Below are 15,619 nucleotides of genomic sequence, written 5' to 3' on the forward strand. Positions count from 1 at the left end.
ACTGAGGACCCGCGCTAATGCAAAAAGAGCTGTTTTCATGGAGATTTTGCAGGAGATGTCTTCAGGGCAAATGAAGCTCATACTTAGAGGAATATGATGCAAGTGGTTTCAGGTCATGTCACTTCTCATAGGTCTCGGAATGAGTCCTCCAGCGTGTAGGAGAGGGGTAACAGGGACGGTGACAAATGGTGACAAATTGTTGTGTAACAACTGCCCGGGGGGGAGGAGTGGGAAGAGGAGTTAGGTATGATCTTCTCTTTTTGGTGTTTTATGTATTTTCATTTTTTTGTCAATACATGCATGTTCTGATGACAATTATATGTATATGCAGATGTGGGCCTGGAGCGACCAGCCGGCTTGTCTCCTATAGCGCGGAGGGACCAACCTGCAGCTGACCCTCAGGCAAGGGGAGCCGTGGGGGAAGAGCTGGTACAGAATCTCGAGGGACTTACCCAAGGGATTCCAGGCTATGCCAGATTGGCAGACGTACCCTTTGCATACCAGAGGCACACAGTGGGGGTACCGACCCGCATCCATCGTCTGTTGAGATGCTTGGTGCGCGCGGTGACGTGCTATCATGAGCACCACCATGAATAGACTCCTAGGCTTCTTTTATGCATATTTTTTGAGGGACATGTTGTCCGAGGATGTATCAGGATGAACATGTATTATTTTTTGGGTTTTGTAATGCACGCAGTGCAAACATTATGACACACACATATATATACATATGCCTATGGTTTATTATTGTGCTTTTATGTGCTTGCTTGTATAATGTTTTGATTATAAATTACGCAAATGTCTATCTAATACATGATTGGCCAATGCATCAGATAATGTGTTTAATCGACGTGGAATATGTTGATATGTGATAAAGTCAAAATTCCTTTCTAACAATTTAACACGTAAGTACAACCTTAAAATGTGACGGTCTCTGACGGAATATCGCCCATTGAGCTGATGGACGACAAGTTGAGAGTCTAGGTTAACAAGCAATGTACGAATACCGAGATTAATTGCCTCGGCTAATAACTCAATAACAGCGCTATATTCAGCAACATTGTTTGTAGTATAGCCCAAACAGACACCTTGAAGATCTATCAACTCACCGTGAGGATCGTAGATCACCCACGTCGCAGAGGACAAATTACGAGTGCTGCGGCAGGCACCATCAGCGAAACCAATGTAAGGTGCACCCGACATCTGCACAAGAAGCAAAAAGACACAATAAGGGGCGATCACGCTTTCACACCACACCGAAAACATGAAAACTCACACACACACAAACACACATGTACAAATCAAAGCGCATGAATCATGCATAGTACTTTTTCAAGTACATCCCATTGCGGGGCTTATCAAGAGGATTACCTTCGTAGTCAACTAGCTCGTATGCCCCTTTTTGCAATACTCTCTTTACAATGTAAGGGCCTAGCCACATGGGCTTGAGTTTGCCTGCCCCCAGCTTGTCATTTGCTTGGTCATATAGCAGGACAAGGTCTCCCTCAAAAAAGGAACGAGGATGAATGGTATGGTCAAAATGAGTTTTGACTCTCTTCTTTTGAGCTTCGATGGCTATGGAGGCTAAACGACAGGTCTCGTCTAACCGTTCTAGATAAAGAAGCCGTTCCTCCACCGGAGTGGTGTTGGGAAGCAACTCGACGGCTATTTTCAACGAAGGAATTTCACATTCGATAGGAAGGGTAGCCTCCAGTCCATAAACTAGTTGAAATGGAGTGAAACCGGTGGCATCCTTCACAGAGGTCCGGTAGGCCCATAAGGCAAGAAACAACATCAGATGCCAATTAGACTTATGCATGTCAACAGTACGTTGAAGCATCGTAACCAGAATCTTGTTCACGGCTTCAACCTGGCCGTTAGACTGAGGATAGTACGGGGTCGAACTATCATGCCGTAAGCCTAGTTGGGTTGTCAATTCAGTCATCATGTGATTACGGAAATGCTTTCTGTGATCTGTGACGATGGCCTGTGGTACTCCGAACCGCGTAATAACATGATTAAACAAAAATTGCGCCGCTGTATGACCGTCTTCAGTTAATGTGGGTATCGCCTCGGCCCATTTTGTAAAGTAATCGATGACAACGATAATAAACCCATGCCCCCCGGCCGAGCGAGGCTTACAGGTTGTATAATCAATGCCCCATTTCGTAGAAGGGCCTACGGTCACTACAGGGTGCAGCGGGGCCGGTGGCGTGCGCATCTTCCGCTGGTATATCTGGCATGCATGGCATGAGCGGACAGCAAGAATGCAATCCTTAAAAATGGAGGGCTAGAAATAGCCAGCGCGAAGGATTTTTTGAGCTGTGGCATATCCGGACATATGGCCACCACAAGCGCCAGAGTGGCAGTCATTCAGGACTTTCTCAGCCTCCTCGAGGGTAAGACACTGGCGAAGAACGGAGTCAACGCCGAGACAGTACAGGGTGTCCCCTATGATCCGATAGGGTTGATATTGATGGCGGATCCGCCGTCGTGCATCTTTGGAGACAGCGGGGCGGAAAGAGGACGTTTGTAAATAAGCAATAATATCCCCGTACCAGGGATCGAGGGTGCTGATCAGAAAAAGAGTTTCGTCCGGGATATGATCCTCTGAAAGAGAGGGTGTAGAAGGAGATGGCAAAGAACAGAGTAATTCAGCAAAGACCAGAGACTTCTTAGACTTGGCAGCAGTAAATTCCAAGTCAAACTCTAACTAGCTTGCTCAAGGCATAGAGGCAAGCTTTTATAGATAGAGAAGAAAGAGATAGGATCAACCACATTATTCATGGGATTGGCTTTATCACTTGGAAACTTCCATTAAAGGTGGCAAACCACTTTCCCTTCTATGGAGATTTGAAGTGAAACAGTCCTAACTCAACATAGATTCAGTTGGTGAATGGGTTGTAGAGAACCTTTGGGAGTTTTGTTGGTTGAAAACTTTACTCAATTCGGTTGGCGCGAGTGCGACTCTGAGACAGAGTGCCAATAGCGTGCCCTTTTTAGAGGATTTCCCTCATTGGCGCGGGTAGTGAACTGAGGACCCGCGCTAATGCAAAAAGAGTTGTTTTCATGGAGATTTTGCAGGAGATGTCTTCAGGGAAAATGAAGCTCATACTTAGAGGAATATGATGCAAGTGGTTTCAGGTCATGTCACTTCTCATAGCTCTCAGAATGAGTCCTCCAGCGTGTAGGAGAGGGGTAACAGGGATGGTGACAAACGGTGACAAATTGCTATGTAACAGGACAGACTCAGAAAAATGATCTGATATGGTTCAGACAATTATCAATTATCTTTTCTGTCTTGATGATTTATTACTACAGTCTGCGGATGTTATTTAGAAGTGATTTTGATCCTCATAAGTTTTTGATGACTTGATGTATATCTGTTTGATGATGATGCCTTGATAATTCGTACTGATATATTCAGTGATTAGATCTGACAGTGAACAGGTGGCACAGGTTTAGGGGGAGAATATGTTATGCTTCTAATAATGCATTGTTGGCATTATGTTATGAAGTCTTTGGTACCTAATGATTCTTATCAATGGTGATGATGCTTATCAGGCTAAATTGTTTAAATGATACATCATGTTATGTTGCGGTTATGAGTTGCCTATGATAAAGTCTCAGATGATACTTCTATTGCTTGGAGTTACATAGTTGTTATTCAGATCAGATTTATGAATGATTGTGGATGACTGTTTTGATGATACATATAGAACATATGGTATGTTTCTTACATAGTGATCTTCGTAAGGACAAGGAGAAGAACAAAGCTTGAGTACACAACTTCATGATGATAAGAGTCACTCATTTATTTTATCTTGTTGTCATCATGCCTTCAAAGATGCATAAACCTCATATGGGGCAGTTATGGATGAGGATTCCCTTAGGTCTTGGCTCCCACATGGTATATTGGTTGAGGATTGTTTCTCTTAATGGTATCAAGAACGTTTGAAAAATAACTATGAGCACATGGTTTGCTTTTCACATTGATGAGAAGCTAGATACATATTGCTATCTCTATGATGGTGTTACTGGGCATACTTGGTGAAGTCGCATAGTCAGTGGATGACTGTGAAATGTATCATAAATGCGGCCGAAAAATTGGTGCCAGCTCTCATAGATTCTGTTTTCTCAGCCCAGCTCAAAGCAGAAGTCAGCCAACCGACTCTCCTTAAACCAATGATGAATGCATGCAGCTTTAAAGATTATATTCAGAAGTAGCTTAATTTAGAATGTTGTTTTTACTTAAAAAATTAGATTAGAAAAAGGACGGTCATTTGAAAACCGCATCCTAAATTTTGTAAATAAACTATTATTAGAATTAGGAAGTAGTATTTAAACCCTTCTCATGCATTTAGAGAAGGGTCCAGAAATTTGTCAAAAACTTGTCCTTAGAACATGCACTTCTGCACCCTCAGAGGATGTTTTGATGAATGAATGGATCAAGGTTTATTAATGTTTGCATTTGATATCTGCTACTGATGTTGCACTTCTGTACTCTTGTAGATGTTAGAACAAGTAGAGATAAATCATTTTTGCTTGAAGCTTATGAGTAGGACCAGTCATAAATGGTACTTTTATCTCTTGGCCATTTCTGCTTATATTCTTAAAGTGATATACAGGTTTTAGTTGTTTATATGTTATTGCATGAATGTTTGAGTTACCATTTGGCACTTTTGTATGGTGGAGTCATTTATTTATGTTTGATATATGAATAACTTATTATGCGATATGTTGTTCACAATTGTTTTGCCTAACTTTTTATGCAAAGTGGTTCATCTTAATTGATTTCTATTCTTATGATAGCTGAATGATCTTTATTACCAGTTATTATTTGAAATCTCTTTAGATCGCATAATAGAAGAAATACATCCCGGGTTAACATAGATTAGATGTGCTGTTTTCATTAGATTACAATAGCATAGAATTAGATTAAAGTAGCTTAGATTAGAACCCTTAGATCAACATCATCCAACTCTGCACACACACACACCCTTAGATTGGGAAACTGGTCCCATTATCCCCAGTCGGACCTGCTACACCAACGGATAAGGAGCTGCCAACCAAGGTCTGGACCGGGTGGGTATCCCCCTTGTTGTCGACCCGATTTTCGGGGCTTCAACATATTTGATGCTAGAAGGAGGGCCTGAAGCATAGTGTCTGTTGGAATGGTTTGAAATCGTAATCATTTGAATGAGGATGGCTGCTCACAAACTTCCCATTTGGAGTTGCATCCATGTTCGTGCCTCTTCCAACACTCCACCCGAAGTGGTAAGACTCTTGTCTCAGGTAAAATTCAATGGTAAGAATAATTCTTCTGCTTTTAATCATGCCCTTCAATTTATTCAAAGTGTTTCAAGTTCGAATGTTCAAAGAATTGATGAAGGCATTTTATGCAGAATTTTTACTCTCACATTCAGGGTGGAAGCTAGAAAATGGTGTAGAACCCTCCCAGTTGCCTCAATTCATAGCTGGGACCAATTTTTCAAGGCTTTCATTTGTAAATTTGATTGCTATGATTATGATCAGGTATATGATGAAATTGATTATCTACAAAAAGAAGATGAATCTATTAGGGATTTTAATATGCGATTTCATCTTGATTGTCTAAAATATGATCTTGAAAATGAACTCATGAATGAAGAATCTTCAGATTATGCTGAGCATTCCCTACCTCCTATGTCCGATCCATCAGAAATTAGTCCAAGTCTTGTTTTATTTTCTTCTAATAGGAATGAAAATTCCAATTTGAATGTGCCAATCACTCATGATGAAGAAACTTCCCAAAGCTTAGGAAACATGCCTGCTCTAATGCAAGAAGACAAAAGCGAGAACGTTGAAAGAAAGCCTGCCTTGGAACCAAAAAGCAACTTGGAGACAAGGTTAGATAATATCATCGCAAGTCAAAAAATGCAGACGCCCAGGTTAGAACAGCAAATTAATTCTCTTTCCGAAAATACAAACACGCAAAGGTATGATCTAAAGCTCGATGTCTACAATAAATGTGATGAACAAGAATTTTTTCACGATGATATTTTCAAATGCATTGTTTCGGAATCACATTTTTCTCTTTATCCTGATGTATTTAGTGATGATAATTTTTTCCCCCTCAGTATTAATGATATCTCAAAAAGTACAGAGGATTATTCAAATGAATCACTGTTAGGTTTTCAAGATAAAGAGGTAGCTATAGAACATCGTTTGATCATTTACAAACAAGAACGACTTTACCTTCCTTTTCTGAAAATATTGGATGAAAAAGAAAAATCTAGAGAAACCTGTAAAATCATTTATGATAGCTACTTTGATGATGATGATGTTGATTTATCTCAAGTAACTCAACAGAGCTCAGATAATGAGAGATATTCTAATTCAAGAATCACATCAGTTGATTCTCATTCCAGAGTGATGGATCATTTGCATGATTTTACTATCCAAAACAATATCCCGATCTATGATTCATATCATGAGCAAACCCCCATGCCTGTTCCCAATCATAACTTGTTTTCTGATTCACAAGACGTAATTCGAAATTACTCGGATCCCATAATTTTGGCTAGTTCTTGTGAAAAAGAAGATATTTCAAGTCAATCCCAGTTGTGCTGTGACATTAGTTGTACAGATAATCATTGCATTCTTTTTCGCTTGCTCATTTTGTATAAAATCAGATTGTATTTTAAATTTTCAGACTTTTGATAGATTACTATGGTATATTGAGCACCTTATCAAAGAACATTCGAAAGATGTATTACCATTTTGGAAAACTAAATTGTGTCAAGGAAATACAGAACTTTTTTAATTCCATGATCAATCAATATCAGCCTTTCAGAAGAAACTTCTATGTCATCCAAAACATCAACAACAAAAAAAAGTATTTTTGGAAACTTGCCAGCAATTCGCGTTGATTGATAAATCTCTTTCCAAAAATTTCCATCTATTCTTCATTGATTTATTTAGTGATTTATATGTGGAAACTTTCCTTTTACAAGAAATTGCTAAAAGCTTGACTTTAACGCATAGTAGATTACATGCCATTAACACTAAAAAATCATATTCACAACCTAGCTTGTCATCTTTCCTATTACATGATCACCAATCCATAACATAAATTCATCCTGATTTTTATGATCCAATAGGTATCCAGTTGGAAAGAAGATTTCATAAGAAAGAAATTTCAGGCGGAACTCTGCCTGAAGTTACACTTTCTAATCCTGCATTCAATGTTCACAGTCCCAGAAATGTTTTATTCTTAACACTGATGTTTGAAAGGTACATATGTGTAAGAATAAAAATGAAAAGATGGTTTCACTGGAAATATCATTTTACCTAGTCAATTTGTCTGTGTATAGTTAGAATAGAAGTAGGGGTAGTTTAGCTAGGTTATTAGGTGGATAATTTAATTTTTAAATATTGGTAGGCAAGATAAGAGAAGAAATTACCCCTATCATGTACATAATCCAAGGGAATAGTTACCTATCATTTCTTTAAATATTTTCTTCCCTAATAAAATTTGTTGTGGTTAACAGCATTTGACATTTACTAAAGACACCATTTCTCTATCAGATTTTGAACTCCTGCTTGTATAAATAGTAAGTCTTTTGGAAACTTGATCTTTATTATTAATAGATACAGTTAAAAAAAAAAAAAAACTTTAATCCAGATATGATACTAGTTTCAACTTCAAGAAAATTGATGAAATCAATCTTAGTGAAGAAATTGTTTTATATCAGTACAATGAAAAGTATCAATAATAAAATGAGGATTCCCTGTAGAACAGCCATTTCCAAAAACTCTATTATTTTCGTCCAGAGCTTTCTTAAGGAAAAAAATGACTTCCTCCCTGCTAAAGAAAATTGCAGCATTTAGAGAAACGACCCAAGGATACATTATATCTTGAAGAATAAGAGGTCTCATCACGAGCCGGCTTATCATAATCACATATATTATAACTTGCTGCCTTTGCCATTACTATCCACCAAAATATGGCAACGACATAAGATTGTGGAGATCAAAAGACAAGGGGTCTCATCACGAGCCAGCTTGTTCAGCAAAAGTGTAAATCAAGTGAATGACTGTGTCATAATTTGGCTACCAAACCAAGACATTGTTCTTTAAGAATAAAAAAGGGAAAACGTGTCAATATGGGTTTTTCTTTGAAAGTTGTAGATCACTTAAGCTGGATAAAGGATCATTACTGGGTAATAGGTAACCCTGTCGAGGCTATGAACGCTTGCTAGCAGCAAAGGCTATACCTATGACAAATGAGCATATTTAAAAAACTGGTACATAGGGAAGACCTTATTTTATCTTTACAAGACCATGTAATGGCTGATGTAAATGCAAGGACAAGCTGAGGAAGAAAATAATTAAAATAGAAAGAGGTTGGAACAAAATGTCATTGATAGTTTAGAGTATAATGCGCTTTATCTTTTTATAATAAAGTTTAATTTTCTAAAAAAAATTTGCTTTGGAAATTTGAAAAGTTCAATAGAAAATCAGAGATAACTGGTTCTCCCAAGTGAATCACCAATTGTTGTGACTAGAAACAACCCCCCCCTTTTCATTTAAGTGTTGTCCAAACAACTAAATGAATGGGGACCCTTAGTTAAAATTTAGGAAAAGCAAGAGTTTCCTTTCTTCAAAATAAGGTTACCATCGTAAGCTTAGGAAGATCTTTTGAATACTTTAAAACCTAAGTTTATGCCGAGAAAAAATTCTTTAAAAAAGATGCATCATAAAATAATAGATAAGCACCTCCATTTGGGTATAATATTGGTATGTGCAAGATTCTCGTACTAAACAATATATCGCATCGCAATAAGGTAATGCTAATGAGAAAGACTTCAAGATTTTCCGATTTGCGATAACCCCAATCGCAAGATCGCATATCGCAGGGAATGGGCTAACAAAATGTGGCAAGCATAAAACTTTTGCGATTTGCGATGTTGCGATATCGCGATAAAGCAATGGTTGCGATATTAAGCCAAAACAACTCTACGATGTTATATTTGTGAGTTGGTGCGAGAACACGATAGTGCAATAATGCGATGTCACGATCTACGACGATTGCAAACCAAATCGCAAAATCACTCCATCACGAATCTTTCGGGCACGCTATTCAAGAAAAGCCATTTACCATAATCTGACTCAAGATCATGCGCTTTTAATGATAATAAAGGAATTAGTTGTCATCTATTAAATGTAGACGCGTGCTTTTGCAAAGAATTACTTCACGTAAGGTGACATATTTGATAATATCTGCTGCATTTAAGACTCTCCCATCACCTTTCTTGATCAGTCATTTCCATTTCGCTAGTGAGCTGCAGGAACGAAGAACGAAGGAATGGGAAACCTTCAACGAACTGATCAATCTTGAAGGACAAGCCCCAAAAACACCTGTGAGCAATACACAGGTAGCACAAGAAGTGGGCTCAGCGTTTCTCTTCAACGAGTGGGACGATCAAATCAGGGAGGCAGAACAAGCAGAATGGAAGCAGAAGGCGCCAGAAAAGGGAAAAGCGGTCCAAGCACTAAACAGGTTAAATTGGGAGTGTTACTGGGCATACTTGGTGAAGCCACATAGTCAGTGGATGACTGTGAAATGTATCATAAATGCAGCCAAAAAAGTGGTGCCAGCTCTCATAGATTCCGTTTTCTCAGCCCAGCTCAAAGAAAAAGTCAGCGAGCCGACTCTCCTTAAACCAATGATGAATGCATGCAGCTTTAAAGATCAGATTCAGAAGTAGCTTAATTTAGAATGTTATTTTTACTTAAAAAATTAGATTAGAAAAAGGACGGTCATTTGAAAACCGCATCCTAAATTTTGTAAATAAACTATTATTAGAATTAGGAAGTAGTATTTAAACCCTTCTCATGCATTTAGAGAAGTGTCCAGAAATTTGTCAAAAACTTGTTCTCAGAACATGCACTTCTGCACCCTCAAAGGAGGATGAATGAATGGATCAAGGTTTGTTAACGTTTGCATTTGATATCTGCTACTGATGTTGCATTTCTGTACTCTTGGTAGATATTAGAACAAGTAGAGATAAATCATTGTTGCTTGAAGCTTATGAGTAGGACCAGTCATAAATGGTACTTTTATCTCTTGGCCATTTTTTCTTATATTCTTAAAGTGATATACAGTTTTTAGTTGTTTATGTGTTATTGCATGAATGTTTGAGTTACCATTTGGCACTTTTGTACGGTGGAGTCATTTATTTATGTTTGATATATGAATAACTTATTATGCGATATGTTGTTCACAACTGTTTTGCCTAACTTTTTATGCAAAGTGGTTCATATTAATTGATTTCCATTCTTATGATAGCTAAATGATCTTTATTACCAGTTATTATTTGAAATCTCTTTAGATCACATAATAGAAGAAATACATCTCGGGTTAGCATAGATTAGATGTGTTGTTTTCATTAGATTACAATAGCATAGAATTAGATTAAAGTAGCTTAGATTAGAACCCTTAGATCAGCATCATCCAACTCTGCACACACACACACCCTTAGATTGGGAAACTGGTCCCATTATCCCCAGTCGGACCCACTACACCCAACGGATAAGGAGCTGCCAACCAACGTCTGGACCGGGTGGGTATCCCCCTTGTTGTCGACCCGATTTTCGGGGCTTCAACAGATGGATACATATTATGATGATTACTTAAGTGGCATATTGGTAACTATTGTTGGTTGGCCAAGAGAAGGTGATATTGCAGGTTTCATGAAGACATATCTATTTGGAGACATGGCTTACTTAGTCACATAATGATGATGACTTCTTACTTTATGATGATAGGTTTGATACTCACATATGTTGATTATCGTGGTTGATGCTTGTCAGATGTGGGATGTTTCCTAGTGATGATAAAAGGTTGATAGATTGAGGGTTCTTGTGGAAAAATCATGCAGTTCTTGATGATGATGCTATGATCATAGATGATGACTATGGTGTTTTCACATACATATGATATGATGTGAATGATTTTGTGTTATTTCTTGGAGATATGACATATGCTTAGTTGATTCATGGAAGGTTATGATAAGACTCTTTCTACTAAGGAAACAGAGCAAGTTGATCTTGATGAGATCAAGAGGATGAGTTGATATCTATATGAAACATACTTTGTCATAGTTTGATGATAATTACATTGTCATATCTTGGGAACTAATGATGGACATATACAGGTTGTTGGTCTGGCTGTTGCTGATAGATGCTTATGGTGCAGATCATACATGGTGTATGATAGTTGTTGATGACTATCATGGTCTTGTTTAGTTCTTTGGTCTATGTTATAAATGTCATGTATATCATTCAATGTAAAGGTCATATAAAGACCCATGATGCAATAATATGTCTCTATCTATCCTAGTCTTTTAATGAGTAATTTTTTGTAATATGATGTAATTTGTACCCCACTATGCATGGGAAGGATGATGTAATAATTGCTATATTTCAGTCATGTATAAACAATTAGTATATCCCCACTTGGTTGGGTAGATAAGTCAAATTTGGTATATCCCCACTTGGTTGGGAGATTGATGTATGTATGAGCCATTGGTGATAGGAAGGTCATACTCACATAGTTGAGTTATAGAGTCATGTTATTCTTTCGGAAAATATTCTTGCAGACTCTGCATGTGCTTAGGTGGAGAATGGATGGTTTGGTGGATCTCAGCATGTACAAGGGGGGATTTTAATAAGAGAATTCAGCTTTTGCTTAGGGGGGAGCATGATCAATGTTCAAATTCAGCTGTTCAAATATGGAAGTCTTCATTTTGGTCAACCCTTTGCCCTTGATATCAAAAGGAGAGAATATCTTGGTCCTCCCTTTACCCTTGATGTCAAAGGGCGAAAGTATCTTGGTGTTGCTTGATACATCTAACAGGCTCTATAGCTTGAAGTAATCAACACAAATATGGTTGCCATCAAGTCCAAAGGGGAGATTGTTGGCATATGATGCATGCGTTGTACTTGATGGCAACCCACTTGTAGCAAAACAACTCACTTGTATATGGTAACTAGATGAATCTACGTAAGTAAATGAATCTACATGAGAGATATCAAATGTGACTAAATGCATGGCAGTTGTCTTTTCAGATGTGACAAAATGCAGGGCAGTTCAAAGGAATCATTTCATAAGTAATATGCAAAATCACATTATAGCAGGTCTATCAGAGGGAACAAAGTAATGGTACAAAAGAATAGGATGAAGGAACAAAGGACTATAGATCAAAATCAAGAAATTGAAGAAAGAGAATGGTTTAAGAAGTATATGCTGGTTCACCTTGTCCAAGTAGCGTATACACGCGGGCTCATGGAATAGAAGAAGTGTATATGTATGCACGCACTTTCATAGAAGGAAAAGTGTGTATGGGATGGAAAATCAAGGTTTTGGTCCGAGGTATTGGTTCGAGGTTTTGGTCCGAGATTTTGGTCTGAGGTATTGGTCCGAGGTTTTGGTCTAAGGTTTTTGGTCCGAGGTATTGGTCTGAGGTTTTGGTCTGAGGTATTAACAAAGGATCTAAGTATATAAGGAGAAGAAGATCAAATGGCTAAGGACACAAGTAATGAATACTTATAAAGTGTTAGATCAAAAGAAAGTATGCATGTTATGGGTTTCTGATGCTTTTCTTGATCTAGACTAAGTATGCACCTGAGTGTTTGATGATGGATGAGATCTAATGATGGATCAGGATCATAATGACTTATCATTATATGCTCTGATAATGGATAGGATAGATCTACTTGCTAACACATGTTTTATCCTTTATATGTGATGATCTGGGTATGTCTGAAGTCGGGAATTGCAGCAAAGTTATAAGTAAGTATTTACAGATCTATATGCTGGTTTGCTTTGGTGAAGGTATGTATACACACTAGTTCGGCTCTTCCAAGTAGCATATGCAAAAGAAAATATTGATGTTCAGGGATGACTGGTCTATTATATTAGTGTTGTTGTTTTACTGTTGTTTGTTAATGATGTCTTCTTAGATCTGAAAGTAGAACTGAATGTATAAGGAAATTGAGTCTGATTGATTGATTGATTGAGAAAGAAGGGTGATCCTTGTTTCTATCTATTTAGAACTCTGTAATATGACTGTAGATGTTCAGAATGTCACTGATTGGTACAGTTTGTGATTCAGAGGTTTTATGATTTAGTATCTTTAGAGGTATATGCAGGTTGGGCTAAAGGAAGTAGCGTATACATGCAGGTTGTCTACATTGAAGGAGCGTGCACATTCTGGCACATGACTTTTGAAGTTACAATTGGTTCTAGTTGTTGATGCAGTGTTCTTATTTCAAATTTGTGTACTGGTTATAGTGATCTGTCTGTTCCAGTTGATTGGTTGAATTTGATTAAGTTTGAATGAATGGTTGATTCAGTTGTGTCAGAGGTTTAGTGATTGTTTGATTCAGTATGTTAGAGGTTCAATGATTGTTTGATTCAATATTTCAGAGGTTTTAGTGATTGATTGATTCAGTTATGATTGATTTAGAGATTGATGATTGAGTTTCACTTATGTCAGAGATTGATGATTGAGTTTCAGGGATTGGTTGATGCAGATGTATTTGATGGATGCATTGCATTGGTGATTGATTTTGAGCTTCAATGTTACTGATGAGTCCAATGTGAAAATTTGATGAAACATGGCCTACATATTATGTTGTTGTGTACCGGGAGTATCTAGTCTAAAAATTAATGAAACGTGGTCCCTGGAGGATACTGAGGGTTGGAGCTTTTAGTAGGGAATTCAAAGCTTCCTCCTAGTAGTGTCTAGTGATTTGATCAGGGGGTTGGAGCTCCCTTCCACTAGCAGCTGGAGAATGAGTGAAGGTTGTAGCGTTCTGTAGGCTAGCGCCTACATACTGGTAAACATATCGGCTAGTATAAGAGCTAGGGGTTGTATCTCCCTTCCAGTAGAAGATGGAGAATGAGAGAAGGTTGTAGCCTTCTGCAGGTGGGTGTCTGCATACTAGTATGAGTTTGCACTAGTACAAGATTGTAAACAGATTATTCTTTATATTAAAAGAAGACAAAGATGACAACAACAGGTGGTTTTTCTCCTGCATTAGGTTTCCACCTTAAATCTTGGCGTTCATGTGTGTTGCTTATGTGTGATGGTTTATTCTGTTATTACTGCACATCATTACTATTTAAATGGTTAATCAAGTAATGATGCACTGCGTAAAGATCAACATAATTGAATCATAAGTTCACTGGATATACGCTGGTTGCCTTAAAGACAGTTGCGTGCACACGCGAGTTCCCTTCATTGGAGTAGTGTATATAAATCTGAGTATGAAAAGAAAAATTTATTGATTTGTAAATAGTGATTCACCCCTAGCCCTCTCAGTATTATTCCCAACATGCCCCCCCTACTCTTTAAACACAAACCACAAGCCCCCTACCATAATCTATCCCAATCATTCATCTAATGGCTGATGATCATCCTCGAGCACCAAAGGACTCAATAATGAGTGGTGAGTGGTCTTGCTAGTTAACGGGCCTAACAAATGGAGCTTTTCATGAAAACTACAATTTTGTTTACCACCAACACATCACATGGATTAAAAAATGACACAAAACTTGGTAATGGCTAGTGGAAAAGTTGTGTATCACCCACATTGCATGCACATCACCCCCATAATTCAGTAATAAGTGGACCTTCCAGGTCATGTCGCTTGAGGGTATCGTTTCCCATGATGTCCATCATTAATAAAGAAAATAGGAAGAGGGAAGTGAGTGATAAGGGAAATAACAAGGTTCCATGTTGTAACCTTCTCTAGGTAGGCCAAGCCTCCATTGATGTTGTCCCTATGTTATATGGTGAAAAAATATTTGCTATAGCTGGTAAGCGGTAGGTGGTGGGTAGAGTTCTAATGCTTCTAGCTCCACTCGGACCCCACTCTCTGATATTTTGTCTACATTGATTGGTACTTTGCCATTGTACCAATCTTCCCTTAATTGTGAGTGCACAAGTTGTAGCTAATGGTCATTCATCGACCTTCATAGCATAGTTACGTTGAATCAATGTTCCACCATCACCACTCGATGTTGCCTTTCCATGCACAATTAGGTTTAACGATTCCACTTTCTAGTCTGAGTGGCATACATACATAGAGACAAAACCAATATGTGTTTAACACAATAATGACCCAAACTACCAACCTTTAGTGGGTATGCCATGAAGCCATAGGCACCAACTTTAGGTTTAAAAGAGTAATCAATGAAGGAGCAAGTTGATATATGCTTTCATTCAAAATCTCTCAAATTACATCTAAATATAAATTTGAATATATATATATATATATATATATATATATATATATATATATATATATATATATATATATATATATATATATATATATATATATATATATATATATATATATATATATAGTGCAATCCAAGTAGACATTGAAATCACAATTACAAAGGATAAAATTGTAAACAAGAGTGTTATCACCAAAAAATTGGTCATCTAGCCTAATTTACTATATGGATCAAAGTACACCATGTAAGGCCAATTTTAACATAGTAAAATTGCTTTCACTCTGAGAAATTACTTAATAAACCACATTTGCTAAGCAATTTATA

This window comes from Pinus tabuliformis, chromosome 9 (assembly GCF_031772625.1).
Source record: "Pinus tabuliformis cultivar Carrire ecotype Pingquan chromosome 9, CPIR1, whole genome shotgun sequence".
NCBI lineage: Eukaryota > Viridiplantae > Streptophyta > Pinopsida > Pinales > Pinaceae > Pinus > Pinus tabuliformis.